Below are 15,338 nucleotides of genomic sequence, written 5' to 3'. Positions count from 1 at the left end.
ATAGCAGGCGAAGGGGCAGGACTGGGTGCAGCGCTCACAGCGGCAGGCTCGGGGGCTGGGGACAAGACAGGACAGACAGGGACTTCGAGGATTTTAGCTAGACAAGACAAATAATCAGAGAGGGTCTTGGCAGCAAGGAAGATGGGCATCTCCTGACGAGCAGAAACCGATTTCAGAACCTCTTTTGCGGCTAGATCGGCCGCAAGTCTCTCAGTAGATTCTGGGACGGCGCTTGCTGGAGCGGGCTCATGGACGGCGCTTGCTGGAGCGGGCTCATGGGCGGCGCTTGCTGGAGCGGGCTCATGGACGGCGCTTGAAGTAGCGGATTCATTGACGGCGCTTGAAGTAGCGGGCTCTGGGGCAGCGCTTGCTGAGGCGGGCTCTGGGACAGCGTTCGCGGACTCAGGGGGAGACAGAGACGGAGGACAAGAGGCTCGTTTCCTCCACTTCTTCCTTCTGGGTCGCGGAGCTGAGTCCGTAGCCAGGCTTGAGACCGGTAAGGGGGGCGAAGAGGGAGACGAAGCAGGTACTGGCGACTCCACCGCAGGCAAGGGGGATTCCGTGGAAGACAACTCAGACGCTGACTCCCACGACAAACGTCTTCCACGCTTTCCACGGGGGCTGACGGACACGGGTGGTGGATCGGGAGTCAGGGTGGAAGACGCTTGATCCTCCTGTGTCACGACGGCTAACATGCGACCCTCAGGGATGACTGGAAGTGTGGCAGGAGGTGAAAAACCAGGGGGACCTGGCTGCTCCTTCCGAGACAAGTAGTCCACCATGTTGCGAAACGGACGGCGGACCAAACTCTCTCGTTCAGCAAGGGGAGGGAGGACTTTGAGACCCGCGACGAGGTAGCGGTTGACCAGGGTCTCCGGCAGGAAGAACCTCCTCTCCTCAACGACCTGGGCGTACCTCTTCAGGGTCAACTCACCCTGGGGAGGGAAAGGAAGCTTGCCATTGGAACTGTCAGAGATAGCCGAGCGCCACCACAGTTCCGGGTCAGAAGGCTGAAGATCAGCGGAGAAGGACTGAACGTCTGCTGGGTTCTTTTCTGGTTGGTTCATTCTGTTGTAAGGATTCAGGGCGGATCTAATCCGTGGGGAATTTGCATATCATAATTAATAATTGGTAATTAATAATTATTCATACATGTTTGGATTAGATCAGTCTTACATGTTAATAAATCTCCCGATAAGGGAGGATCTGTCATTTTACCTGCATGCATGTGACTCCTTGAAATTAACCACAAGTTGATTGCAATTAATTACACGGACCACGTTTCACAAAACAGGTAAAATTAATTAGCTCAATTGTCAGGATAATATTTGTGGGATCCACAATATCATCTTACTTTATAGGATTTCAGGAAACGCAATTCTCTGGCCAGAAGAATTGGGTTTCCCGCCCTATAAACACAACACATACTCTTTAAGGTATTTTTAATTTTAGTTAGCTTGTAGCATAAGATCTTTTGCACTTAAGGGACTTGAAATTGAGCAAAGAGACAGCACATCAATCAAATGAATATATAATTAATTTAATAGAGGCATGACTACTTATGTATTTACTACGGTTACACGGGATATATGTATTTACAAACACATAGACATCAATGAACAATACAATAAGACATCAATGAACGAGAAATGCGTAAAGTTTGGACAATGGATAACTTACACGCGTGAGCGAGTAAGAGAGAGAGGAAAGGGGATGGGGAGAGAGAGAACAGAGAAAATTGGGAGAATTTCATTGGCAGGAAGACATTCACCTCTCCGATTACAACACGAAACATCATCTTAAAACTTCTTAGAAGCTCTATAAAGAGATTATACTTGCACAAGTTATGTTATGGTCTCTCTGTATGTCGAGGCATTCCTGTACGGCCCTGTCTGACCGCGTGAGCTGAGTCCTTTGTGTGTGAGGAAGCGTCACGTGGGCTGCTTGGCGCGCGTGTTGAACGGAGGTTTAAAGTCTTTAGTGTAACATTTCCAAAGGGAAATAAAGATCTCTACGGGGAAATCACGCGGAGTTAACGTTACATCTTTGCATGGCTGGTGAAGAAGCGCGTGCTTCGCTCGGTCCGGCGCGTCACGCGGTCACGTGCGCGTGTTTCTCCTTCGAAGCGAGCGCGCGCTCGTTTAAAGGTCCCTTGTAGATGGATTTGCTGAAGAGATATGTCACAGGGTTTTCTTTTCAATCGTCGATTGGAATTAAACACAGATACTTATCTACAACTGAAAAACACAAACTAAACCAGAAACAAATAAAAGAAAGGCGAAGAGCTCGCCCGGAGGCGAGACGTTACATTATGACACGAGGACAAGGGAGGAAGAGAGGGCTTTAGCCTGCGGTTTGTCCTTTTGAAGACCTGACGTTTCTGCCTTCTTTTGGAAGAGGGTCCAATCAGGAGCTGTCCCTTTGGAGGGAGGTTTTATGACCCTTTGTGTTATAACCAGGCATTTAAATCACTAGTTTCATTGGGTGTTTAAGAGAAGAATCTTCACAATTCTTATAATACTAATGTGTCACAAAGTTTAGCAAAATGTAATGTCAATTAACAAATGGGGAACGAAGATTGGAGTTTATCGAGACCAAACTTGCCACAAATGGATTTGGTTAAACATTAGTTGGCAAAGTTTGAAACATTATCCAATTAGAGTTGTCGAGAAACATAGACCAAACCATAGAAAGGCAACTCATGAAATAGGGAACTTAGATACATCGTTCATACAATTCTCAAGTGGATATATAATAGCATATATATATGAATACAGGATTCATTTCTCCTCCTTGGTTAGAATTCAGAGAGAGCCACAGTTCTGTGAACATTCCTTTGGGTCGTAAACGCTGTTAACTAAGAACACCAGTGATGATAGTTTTTGGTCTCTTTTCACTCCAAAGATGGAAAACATAGTAAACTATATTTTACTGGATATTACTGTACGTATTCTGATTGATCACACCGAAAGCATTCGGGAGGTGTCCAGAACTATGTGTATAAGTTATGGAAATAGACAGTTATATTTAAAATGCATAATGAAGGTATTTATAATTCACTTTAAGCTACGATAGAATCACAGTCATTCCAATGTGACATGGGCAACTGAACACACACAAAAACACATCAAAATATATCTGGTTAAATGTCTTTTAAAAAGAGAAGTTTCTTTTTCTTTAGAATAACCTTCTTTGGGAAATTCCCGTCCGTCATAAAAATGTCTCGTAACTGGACACCACGCTCTGTCCTGAGTGTGGTCTTCACTTGTGGGGGATGCGTGTGTGTGTGTAAATTTACATTCAAGGCTTTTTGGGTCTTTAGCAGGATGTATTTAGTCCTTTCAGATTCACCCTCGCCCAGTCCTTACACTGTTATGTGGCAGAAGAATGAACCCAATTGCAGACAGCAAATAATACAAACAGGGGTTTATTGATGACAAAAACAGAAAACAAAACCCTCGATGGGGCAAACAAGACAGGATACACTAGACTAAGACTCAGACAATAAACTAACAACTAAGACAGGAACAAATATTTCTCTTAAACAAGACTTCCAACAAGTTACTCACAGCTAGATGCACACAACGTATGTCTTCACTTGTGGGGGATGCGTGTGTGTGTGTAAATTTACATTCAAGGCTTTTTGGGTCTTTAGCAGGATGTATTTAGTCCTTTCAGATTCACCCTCGCCCAGTCCTTACACTGTTATGTGGCAGAAGAATGAACCCAATTGCAGACAGCAAATAATACAAACAGGGGTTTATTGATGACAAAAACAGAAAACAAAACCCTCGATGGGGCAAACAAGACAGGATACACTAGACTAAGACTCAGACAATAAACTAACAACTAAGACAGGAACAAATATTTCTCTTAAACAAGACTTCCAACAAGTTACTCACAGCTAGATGCACACAACGTATGTCACTTACATCAAACAATGAACCGACACAGGACAGCATACACAAGGGGATTATAAAGGGAACACTAATGACAAGGACAGGTGAAACTGACTAGACAATAATGACGAGACGAGGATAACAAGGGGGCGGGGTAACATAACGAGACAACACAAGCACATGGTCCAAACAATTGGCCATGCGCTTGTACACAAAACATGATTCTGTCATGATCCTGCCTCACGACTAGGAAAATCAAGGATACTAAGGCAGAATCATGACAACAAGTGTGTGGAAAACAAATCAGGTTCAATTATTAAGGCTTTTAATCATCAGAATGCTGCCGGTCGTTCCGCTCTACTGGCAGAGCTAAACGTCAAATTTGGTGGGTGCTCCTAAATTTTTGCTGGTGCTCCTAACTTTTTGAAGTTGGGAGTGTTGTGGAAATTTTAATAGTCATTGATCCCTAACAGATATCATAAGAGAGAGAACCTATTCAATGTGTAAAATATAGATGATTCAAAGAATGTCACATGTGTGTCTCTCACTTGTAGTGAGAGAAGATTCTGTTTATGTACCTGGGGAGGCAGAAGAGGGAGACACTCCAGAGAACAGACGAACAAGGACCTCTGACCTAGATGTCAGAAGGCCATTTACGTTCAGGGGGGCTTATTGGGCCAACTAGTGACGTCTATGGAAAACTACTGGGAGGAAGGCTCTGGGGGGGAGAAGGCCTTGGAACTAAGATAAAAGCTAGTTCAGTCTGTCTGGGGGGGTGTCACTCTTCTGCACAGGGTAACAACTGTGTATTAGACTGCTCCTATTCTTGCAAGAATAAATACTTCTATTTTATAATTTGACTCTGAGTGTCTCTTACGCAGTGATGTTTGTTTGAGATGAATTTTTGCCACAACAGTTTTCGTGTCAGAAGTGATATTCCTTGGACGTGCCTCCTGGACCTGAGATCGGACGGTGTTTGGCCACCTGGACTAAGTAAGTTCCAGCTCTACCTCGTAAACTTGAGAGAGAGGGGCCGACCGATATCAGGGCCGGGAGAATCGACCACTGGAATCTAAAGAACCCGCAGGTGGCAACAGAAGCATCTCTGGTAAGAGACAGTTCAATTTATTTTCTTTTGGGTAAGTTAATTAAATTCAGTTTAATTGGGGAGAAGAGTGAAATTGAACCATATTGGCTGAAGGCTGTTTCTGTGGTACGTAATCTGAGATTAATTGAGATCTATATATAGATCAAGAGATTTCAAACAGATACGAGAGGGAAAAATCTGAGATTAATTGAGGTCTGTAACAGAACAAGAAATTTCAAGCAGATAAATTATCTGGGATTAAGTGAGAACTGTAACAGATCAAGAGATTTCAAACAGATAGGTACCCTGAAAATTAGTTGTTCCACCACGGAGCAAATTGTTTTTGGGTGCTGAGGCTAATTAGGGGGAACCAGAATTTTTTTGGTAAACCATAATTAGGAGGGCACTAATAGTGCAACCCGACTGATTTGGGTTAAAAGAAAAGAATCAGATTTGTTGGGGACGCCTAACAGATTAAAGAAAACGCGCGTTGAAGAGAAATCCACAGAGAACAGAGAAGCAGCCAGTATGGGGATGTCTCAAAAGCAAGCTTGCGAAATTTGATACACCGGTTTTCTGTAGAACTGTATGGGGGGAAATGTATATTTTAGATATTGAAAAAACTGAGAAAATACCATGATTTTCCCAGGGAGGGAACACTGAGCACAAATAGACTAAGAGTGTGCGAGAATCAGTGGAACAGGGCAGCGGGACAAAAGGTTGTTGTGGCTGCGTTCAACATGTGTGTAAAAAATGTGAACAGATAATGGATTGTTCAGTTGAAGATAAAATGTCGAACTGCCAGGAGAAATAATGTTTTTTACTTCTTCATCCAGTAAATGGATGCATGACATTAGATGTCATTAGAACTCAAATTTATATGACAAGGATTAAAGTAGCAAGAAGCAATAAGGTTGTCTGTGTGAAATAGAGGGAACTGTAAGTGAGACTTGGTACTGGTTAGATAATGAAGGAACTGGCATGTTTGAGAAAAGAAAGGAGAGGATAATGAAGGAACTGGCATGTAGGGAAAAGAAAGGAGAAATATAGTAGAAAACTATATGTGATGAAAATAGACATGGTCTGATAGAATTTATGGAAGTTTAAATGATATGAAAAGTTTTAGAATAAAATAAGGCATTGTATGATTGACAGGGATTAACATGATATGAAGAATGTTTTAAGCAGAATGGGGAACAATTCTAGATTTTGATAAAATAATGATTGAAATGATGATATATCTGCTTTATTTTATTAATGTTAAGAAAATAAGATTAAAGAAGCAAGTAGCTATAATGGTTGTCTGTGTAATTTACGGACTGAGTAATATAATCTGTTTTGGAGAAACAGTAGAGATAAGACTGAGACATGAATGTGATGGAAGGAAAAAAGGCTTCAAACCAGTTGTAATGAAAATAATGATGTACAAATTGTTACACTTTATGAAGAGTAACGGAACAGTCCGGGAAAATAAATAAGTAAATAAATAGTGAGACAGAAGAGAGCAAATGCTGTAAACAGCTCTGCTCTGAAGATCTCACTTTGAAGAGATTTGCAGATGATGTTTTGTAAAAGATAAGCTGGGATAACAGCAACAGTACTTGTAATTAGTGTTGTTGATGATAATACCAAATTAGTAAGGTAAAGACAGAAAACAAATTCGAATATTTTGAGCATTTTCTGTGCTGCTCATGAAATTATGTTCTGCCAATAATAATGATGAAGGGTATGATTTGGCTATTGTGATTGAATCCGCCATTGGTGGATGGTCAAAGGAATACAGAGAACTGCTTATCAGTGGGTCTGTTTACATTCCTGAATGGGACACACACTGCTTCAAGAGTGTGCAGTTAGTTGGAGCCGTTTGCAAGCTCACAGTGATCAAACTATAGTCAAGGACAGGTGTCTGATGCTGAAGTTGAGGCTGAAACAAATTCACTAGATGACAGAGAGTGTTTTAATGGTGGTCATCAGGACAATTTAATAGGTAACTGTAAATGACCACCGAGAAGGTGTTTAAAAATGTGATAAAATTACAACACATTTCTGGTAATAATATTGGTTTGAAAATAGATCAGTGTTTAAATGACGACAGTGACAATTTTTGGTCTGAGAAATAAGAGATAAAAAACAAGGTCAAAAGATTGATCTTAAAGTGAATCCTTTTGAAGAAAAGATCTATAATAGTAATTTTTATAAGTGAATTGAATACAGGGTGATGCAAAATGAATGACTGCAACAAATGTGAGTTGCAAAATATAGTAAAGGTAACTAGAAGAAGAATAGTGTTTTAATTAAGCATTTTTAAAAGGGTTCAGGTAATATAGAGAGACAGATCTCAAAGATGATTTATAATAACTGCAAAAGAGGCAGTAGCCTTGTAAAAGTTAGTTAGTGAATCCTGATTGGAGACTGATAAACTCCTAGAAGAGAAAACTTTGAGGTCAGATATTAAGTTATGGTAATTGAGAACTTGACAACTAAAATTGAGATTGAGAAATGTGAAACGTTATTGAGAACTAGAATAATTACCATTATGTAAGAACAAATAAGCAGAAGCAGTGTTATAGGATTAACAGTTGCTAAATGTAAAATGTATAGAGAGGCATTTGATTAAACAAAAAAGGCCTGCTAGTGTTGACCATGAAAAGAACAGAGCTGATGTTTTGCTTTCAAAAGATAAGTTTGTTATTGGCTGTAATGAAACAGTTCGCTTATCTAAAATCTGATGTGTGCTGTGCCTGAAACTGCCAGTGCGACAGAGACTCAATCTGAGTGGAAATTTGTAATGTCTAAATTCCCTGAGGTGGGCAAAAGACAAATATAAATAATATGTTTATTTGAAACCGTATGTAATTTCTGGCAAAGATGCCTTAAGCTGGGATAGAGTTAAAAGATAATAGATAAAAGTTAGACGTTCAGAGTGCAGTGTACCAGTCCCTCTCTCATTCAATGTCTCTCTCTCAGTCAATGTCAGCTAAAAGCTGTTACCTGAGTCGGTGTCATAAGTGATAATAAGCTATTTGTAGTGACATCTTTGATTAGGTTAGGACCAGTAACTTCTTTGTCTGATTTAGTCTCCACCATTCAGGACCGATGGCTCCGGCTACAGATGAAGTACACTGAATGTACGGTTGTGATCTAAATTCACTGAGTATAAATCTAAGCAGCTAGGTTTCTGCTTTTAAGATGGTTAATGGATTTAAGTGATTAAATACTGTTGTTATTAATCTGTCTCCCTATGTGAACACTATTAGGCAATCCGAATGGCTCTGGTGACTCTTGAACGTGCCTTTCCTAAGCTCTAGAAAACAGCTGAGTTCTGTTGAAGCAAACAGCCTGTGATGGGAAAGAGCGGTCACCAGTGGGCACGAGTGGCCATCTCTATGACGGGTAAGACCTTCTATTGGCCTGACAGGGGGCAACCCAAGCCAGAGTGGATCACGTAAAGTCATTGGGCATCTCCTGAATGGAGGTGTGTTATGTGAGACAGGTATGAGGGTTGAGCAGGAGCTGTGAGGCCAGCAGCGTCCTTATGGCGTTAAGGGGAGATGACGCGGTGACGAGTCACGGCATGTCTCCCCAATAAAGCAAAGCTCCTCGATATATACCACTCGCCAGAAGAAACCGCATTAGTTGTATGGCTTGTTTTTTTTATTGTGACAAGCGTCTGCAAATATGCCAGGGGAAAACACCCTGATGGAGATTATAGATAAAGGGCTAACAGGAGTGGGCTTTCAAGAGCCAGCTGAGGCCATTGAGTGATTCCCATTAGTTGTTGTGGAGACAGTAGCAAAACTTTTTATGTACTGGTTGCCTTACGGGCAAGGAAAATCATAGTGTTGATTTTGAACTAACATGTTATAACATAGTTTTAACTCTTGAAGGTCGTTAGACATGGTGGTGGCTAAAGATGAAGACAGCTTTTGATTTAAGGAAAGTCTGGATGACAAAGGTGAATGGTCAAAGGTTATTGTAATGAATACAAATTTTGACTAAGTTACAGCCTTAGGAGGCTGGTGAAAAAAATTTATTTATTTATAGTGAGAGAGACTGCTTGAGCGGAGGAAGGGATGGTAACTGTGTCTGTCTTTCTGTTATTGGCCTGCTAGAGCAAGCTGAAGCAAAATAATGATAATGAAACAAAACAACCCAGCTGACTTGTCTAAAAAATCAAATGAATAATGAACAAGACATGCTTTGAAACTGGTTGGGAGACCATGTAAAATTAGGTAGAAGCTACAGGAAAAATGGAAAGGTTAAAATCTTATTTAAAATTTAAATCTTTTAGCAATAATATAAAGAAAAGTGAACATTGAGAATGAGCAGTTAACATATGTGTGTCTAGTACGAGTGTGTGTGATGGTGACAGCACTTTATGTCTTGTATGTATTAGTTTGGGGCACTAATATTCCGCCTGAATGGTGTGTATATTGCGTCATTAACCTCTGGAATGAGTTTATCATTACAGATGGGTTAAGGCAAATGACAACTTTTAAAGAAGCTGATAATTCTGATGAAAAGACAATACAGAACATGGGATAAGCTTTAAGTTGATTGGCCATCAAGCTCTGTCTGGTAGTAATAATTTTGTCATACATAATGTAGATTTGAAGTTTAAGTAAATTGGAATTGTGTAGTTGTAGATCACCATCTGGCATGGGCTGAGATAAATGAAAATGTTGTAGATTTGAGGGAAACAACAAAGTGACATATTGGCTAAGTCAACATGAAATTATCGAGAGAGCCTCTCACATTTATGATTATTGTGAACAAAGGGGGAGAAATGATTGACTGACAATGACCAAGTCTGTACAGCATGACCTGACCTGATAGAAACAATTGATGACTTTGGAAATGTTTGTAGATGACTGACTTGAGAGACCAAACAACAGGCCTGAAAAGCAGGATACGCTGTGAGACTCAGGGCCATTGCCCTTCAAATACTGCGAGAAGAAGATGAGATTGTGGCTTTAAGGGAAGAATGTAATATTTTTGTTTCAGAGACAGAGAAAGATGTCTGGAGGAAATTTGTCTTAAGGACATCGTTTGGATTAGTGTTGATGGCAAACTTTATCAAAAACACTATGTTAAATGTTATGTTAAATTGATGCTCGAGTTGTGTCGTGCATCAAAAGGGGGATGGTATAACAATTGCCAAATATGGTTTATTAAGGGGTTCACATTTGCTGAATAAATGTTGGGAGAACACTAGGGGTATTTGGATAAAAGCCCTGAAAGAAGCCATTTTTCTGCCTAACAAAATTTATGTCTGTGAGTGTGCTGCACACACCAATAACAAAGATTGTTTCAACAGGAAACGCCAGGGCATCGAAGGCCACGGGAGAACAGTAGACAAAAGAAACTACGTACTTTACTATCTGACAATAACCTCGAAATTAGTTTCTCTTTACAGAGAGCATGCAGGATTGGGAGACAGGGCAAAATGTGCCCAATAAAATAATGGTTATGGATGAATTTGGCTAACTGTCCTGGCCTGGGTTATTAGTGTGGCAGAAAGGTGCTACACCTGCGCAGCGCATAACTTGAAATTTTCCTTTTACAGAATGTCAGGATGGATTGGATAAAACAGAACTAATTCTGTTCCAAATGTATAAATATTGTGTGGACATGAGCAAAGTGGGTTGAGTGTTTTTCAGGGTAAAAGGACCCCGAGTGCTACTAAGTGAGCAAGAAATTATCCGGAGATAATGTTTCAGGTTGTTGATTCCACAGGTCACACCAAAGGGGACGAGCGGCTGTCAAGCGGTCACTAACAAAATACTTAAGGTCTCCATTCACAGGTGACAGGTCACTCCAGTGGGGGTGCGGTCGTGATATAAGGGAAAACCTTATAAGGATCAGAAAATGGTTGGAGAGTGTGACACCTGGGTCCAAGCCTCTCACCTACACCAACAGGCCACAACCATCCCATAGTCCATGGGGCGAACGAGATGATCAACACGCCTGGAGGAGGATGTGAACCAACTAATGGTTTAAGAATGTCGTTTTGTGATTATTTTGAGGATTTTATTTGATTAAATCAAAATAGGGCTTAGTATTGATATACAGTAGATCAAAAGATTTGATTGGTTACTTATTCATTAGGAAATATTTAAGGAAAATGTTTTAGGGAAGAGAAGATCTATTAATTAATGTAAATTATAGGGATAATTGTTGAAGCTTATTAAGTAGAACCACAGCATGTTTGAATTAAAAGTTAAAGGTAAAAGAACACGGAACGTCCGTGGGGCGAACGAGATGATCAACACAACTGATGGGTTAAGTTTAACAGAAGAATCTGTTTTTGTGATGATTTTGTTTGATTGAATCAAACTAGGTATTGATTTGATTGTAAATGTAGAAAATATATTGATTGTGTCCGTAATGGAAATATTAGAGTTAATATTGAACAACTGCATTGGTTAGAAGAATGGATAAAATTATAAGACTTCTCTGGTTAGATTTTGTTAAATATGGCATTAAATAGAGCTTACTAAATTGAATTAGAAGTGAACAAAATATGGTTAGGAAAACCGAGGTGAAATATGAAGATGGGCGTAGATTAATGGAAAAGGCTTAATGATAGGGTTTAGGATTGTTATTCTAATAATTTTGTTATTCATGGGGGAATACGATTACAGTGACAGGTGAAACATGCTGTCTGTTCAATTGGTGAAAATGACAGTCTATCCCAAGGATGAACAAAATTATGTGACGATACAGTTAGCGGGAGCTACAGTGAGATATGTGTTAAATGTATGTTCTGTTTGTTTTTCTTCTATTTGTTTATTTTCTGAGAAAGATTAAGGGCAAAAGATTTAAAGAGGGTTAAAAGCAGCGGTCATCCGTGTTACGAGATGGCGTACAAGGACAGGGGTTGAAACTGAGGGATTTTTTATTATAGTTTTTCTGTTTGTTTCCTTACTATGTTATAACTACCTTTTTCCTTACTGGCGTGACTGAGGGTCTGTTTACAGGAGCGCAGGAACAGTGATTTCTCGCTTAGCCCGGCGTCGTAAAAATGTTTACTTGCTAGCTAAAATATTACGGGGCCTTTCCCCCACAAAAACAGCCTTATGCTTCTTCATTCTAAACTTTTCTTCACAGGTTCAAGGAGAGTGATCATTTATGCAAAAATCAGAGATGAAGAGTATAAGTGTGATGATATGACTTAAAATTTGTCTTATTGTTTATTGTTATGATTATGGGTAATCAGAATGATAAAAAGCGGGAATTTGTTGTGGAAATTTTAATAGTCATTGATCCCTAACAGATATCATAAGAGAGAGAACCTATTCAATGTGTAAAATATAGATGATTCAAAGAATGTCACATGTGTGTCTCTCACTTGTAGTGAGAGAAGATTCTGTTTATGTACCTGGGGAGGCAGAAGAGGGAGACACTCCAGAGAACAGACGAACAAGGACCTCTGACCTAGATGTCAGAAGGCCATTTACGTTCAGGGGGGCTTATTGGGCCAACTAGTGACGTCTATGGAAAACTACTGGGAGGAAGGCTCTGGGGGGAAGAAGGCCTTGGAACTAAGATAAAAGCTAGTTCAGTCTGTCTGGGGGGGTGTCACTCTTCTGCACAGGGTAACAACTGTGTATTAGACTGCTCCTATTCTTGCAAGAATAAATACTTCTATTTTATAATTTGACTCTGAGTGTCTCTTACGCAGTGATGTTTGTTTGAGATGAATTTTTGCCACAACAGGAGCACCAGTGCTACCAGGTAAAAAAGTTAATTTCGAGCCCTGTTTACAATAGACCTCTGTAATGTCATACTTGTTATATCTCCTTATAACATAATTAGGGCCCAAGCCCTGAAAGGGCGAAGGACCTATTGTTTTCCTTAGGATACTTTTTTTTTCTTTTTCTAACGAATATTCGGGCACTTTTGGGGCCCTCAACGTGCTCGAAAACTCTTGAAACTTTGCACACGGGTCAGAACCCGCGGCCATCAGGGCCGGGCTGAAGCTGGTACCCAGGCGTGGCAGGGGGGCTCGACAGCGCCCCCTGGAACGGGGTCCGAAAACTTGGTCCATATATCAAAAAAGCTTGCATGTAATAATATGAAACTTGGTACACATATAGATCTCGTCGGTTCATATATCCTTCAAGCTCTTACTTTTTACCCCAGCCCAACAGGAAGTCGGCTATTTAGGGTTGTTTGGAAAACGCATGCAATGGAATTTGAAATACTCCTCCTAGAGAATTCGAACACACGGCACGAAACTCGGTCAGCATAAACTCAAGTCATTGAGGATGAAAAATTGGCAGCGGATTTTTGATATCTCGAACGGTTTGGCCGTTATAAATAACGCCGTTACTAACGGCATTACTTTTTCCAGTAACGAGTAATCTAATTGATTACTCTTCTCATCTTAATAATGCCGTTACCGTTACTGCCAAAAAATGCGGCGCGTTACTATAACTGATGAAGCTGGGGGTTTTTTCATCAGACCGACTAGATCTCTGAGCGAGAGGCAAATACTTTTTTTACTGTTCTTCCGTGGTTAGTGGGCAGAGCACGAGACAAGCGCATAAATGCTGACGATTGGTTGAGGTAGAGTAAAATGTCATTGTAAGCCAATCAGAGGTAGAGTTGGGCAGGTGTTCGAAAGCACGCATAGTAGTGATGGGCATTCGGCTCTTTTGACTCAGCTCACTGAAAAGAGCCGACTCTTTTGGCTCACAAACGGCTCTTTAAATGACTTTGACTATAATATTTCAATTTTTATTACATAATTATTTAATTTCTATAGGCTAAATTTGTAAAAATAGAGTCGGCTCTTCAGATATGCGAGCCAGCTCCCGACGTTCACCTAAAAGAGTCGGCTTTTGTCGGCTCATTCGCGAATCGCGAACGACCCATCAAAAGCTCATTCGCGAACGAGTCGATCCATCATCACTAACGCATAGTCGGACAGGACAGGACACACAAGGAACAACACAAGCCAGTCAGTCAACGAGAGACAGGTATGGCGACGAGCCAAAATAATCAAAAAGTAGCCTTCTCTAAATGGAAGTATAGACATTAATTTTTCCTTCAAGAAATAAAAGGAACGAATGTAATCGTGAAATGCACATTATGCCCTGGGCAAAAGTGCCTATCCACGTCAGTGTCAAGTAATTCAAACTTACTCAAACATCTTTCAACGTTGCATGCTTCCACGAAATTAGTGGCCATGACCACCGAAGGAGAAGGAGACAGTGCCACAAAACCTAAGCAACTGAAGCTTGATTTTAAGGCCCCACCAAACATTTTGTCTCAGACCGAACTGAACAAACTGGTAGCCAGGTATGTAGTGGAGGATATGCTGCCATTATCTACGGTTGAGTCGGACTCATTCAGGGCACTAGTTGCCAAAATACCGGTCAGAGGAGGGGTATCCCTACAGTGTAGAAAGACGTTTTCAAACTATATAGACGCCCAATATTCTCAAATGAATGCGGAGCTCAAACAAACGTTTGAGAAGTTAGAATATGTGTCTACCACAGCAGACATATGGACTGCATGTAACAAGAGCTATCTAGGCGTAAAGGCGCATTGGATAAATCCGCAAAGCATGGAGCGAGGTAAGGCAGCCCTGGCATGCAGGAGGTTCAAGGGACGCCATACATACGACAAAATTGCAACGGAGCTTGATCATATCTACTCCTCATATGGAATATCATTCAAAATCACAACAACAGTCACAGATAATGGCTCAAATTTTGTAAAGGCCTTCAAAATGTATCAGATGAAGCGGGATGATGATGAGGATGATGAGGTGACGTTTACTGACATCAGTGAGGCCTTGCAGACCCGTGTTGTTTTTAATGATGATGGTGGTGATGAAGATGATACTGTGATCACGTTGCCGCCACATCAGAGATGTGCATCACACACCCTAAACCTGGTATCATGCACTGATATTGACAAGTGGTTACTGTCAACACCCTGAACAAAACCTGTTTACAGAAGTGCCACCACAAAATGCACAGGGTTGTGGAATAAGGCTAGTAGGTCAACGGTGGCTGCAGAGACTGTGCATGATGTCATTTCTAAGAAGCTGTTAGTCCCATGCACCACAAGATGGAGCTCATTTTATGATGCCCTGGCTCGTATATCTGGGATTCCTATAGTTGAGCTGAATACCATCTCATCCAAGTTTGGATTGACAGCCATCACAGAACGAGAACACCAGTTCATTAGGGAATACTGTACGGTCATGAAGCCACTTACAGTTGCTTTAGACATTCTTCAGGGAGAAGATCATTGTTTCCATGGCACACTACTACCCACGCTGGAGACATTGATATTCAAGACCCTGCAACTGAAGAGTGGCCTGCACATCCTAATTG

The 15,338-nt window shown here is 40.9% G+C and overlaps 1 protein-coding gene across 1 annotated transcript in view; it reads right to left on the bottom strand.

Moving 5' to 3' along the window:
• The window catches only part of fbxo44.9 (F-box protein 44, tandem duplicate 9), an 89,737-nt gene that overhangs the window by 35,808 nt on the left and 38,591 nt on the right, over positions 1-15,338 (bottom strand). The gene's annotated exons all lie outside the window — the stretch shown is intronic.

The sequence above is a fragment of the Rhinichthys klamathensis genome, unplaced genomic scaffold (assembly GCF_029890125.1).
Source record: "Rhinichthys klamathensis goyatoka isolate OS25496 unplaced genomic scaffold, OSU_Roscu_1.1 h1tg000720l_1, whole genome shotgun sequence".
Lineage (NCBI taxonomy): Eukaryota > Metazoa > Chordata > Actinopteri > Cypriniformes > Leuciscidae > Rhinichthys > Rhinichthys klamathensis.
The sequence above is the reverse complement of the archived record's forward strand: the minus strand, read 5'-3'. Positions and strand labels throughout refer to the sequence as shown.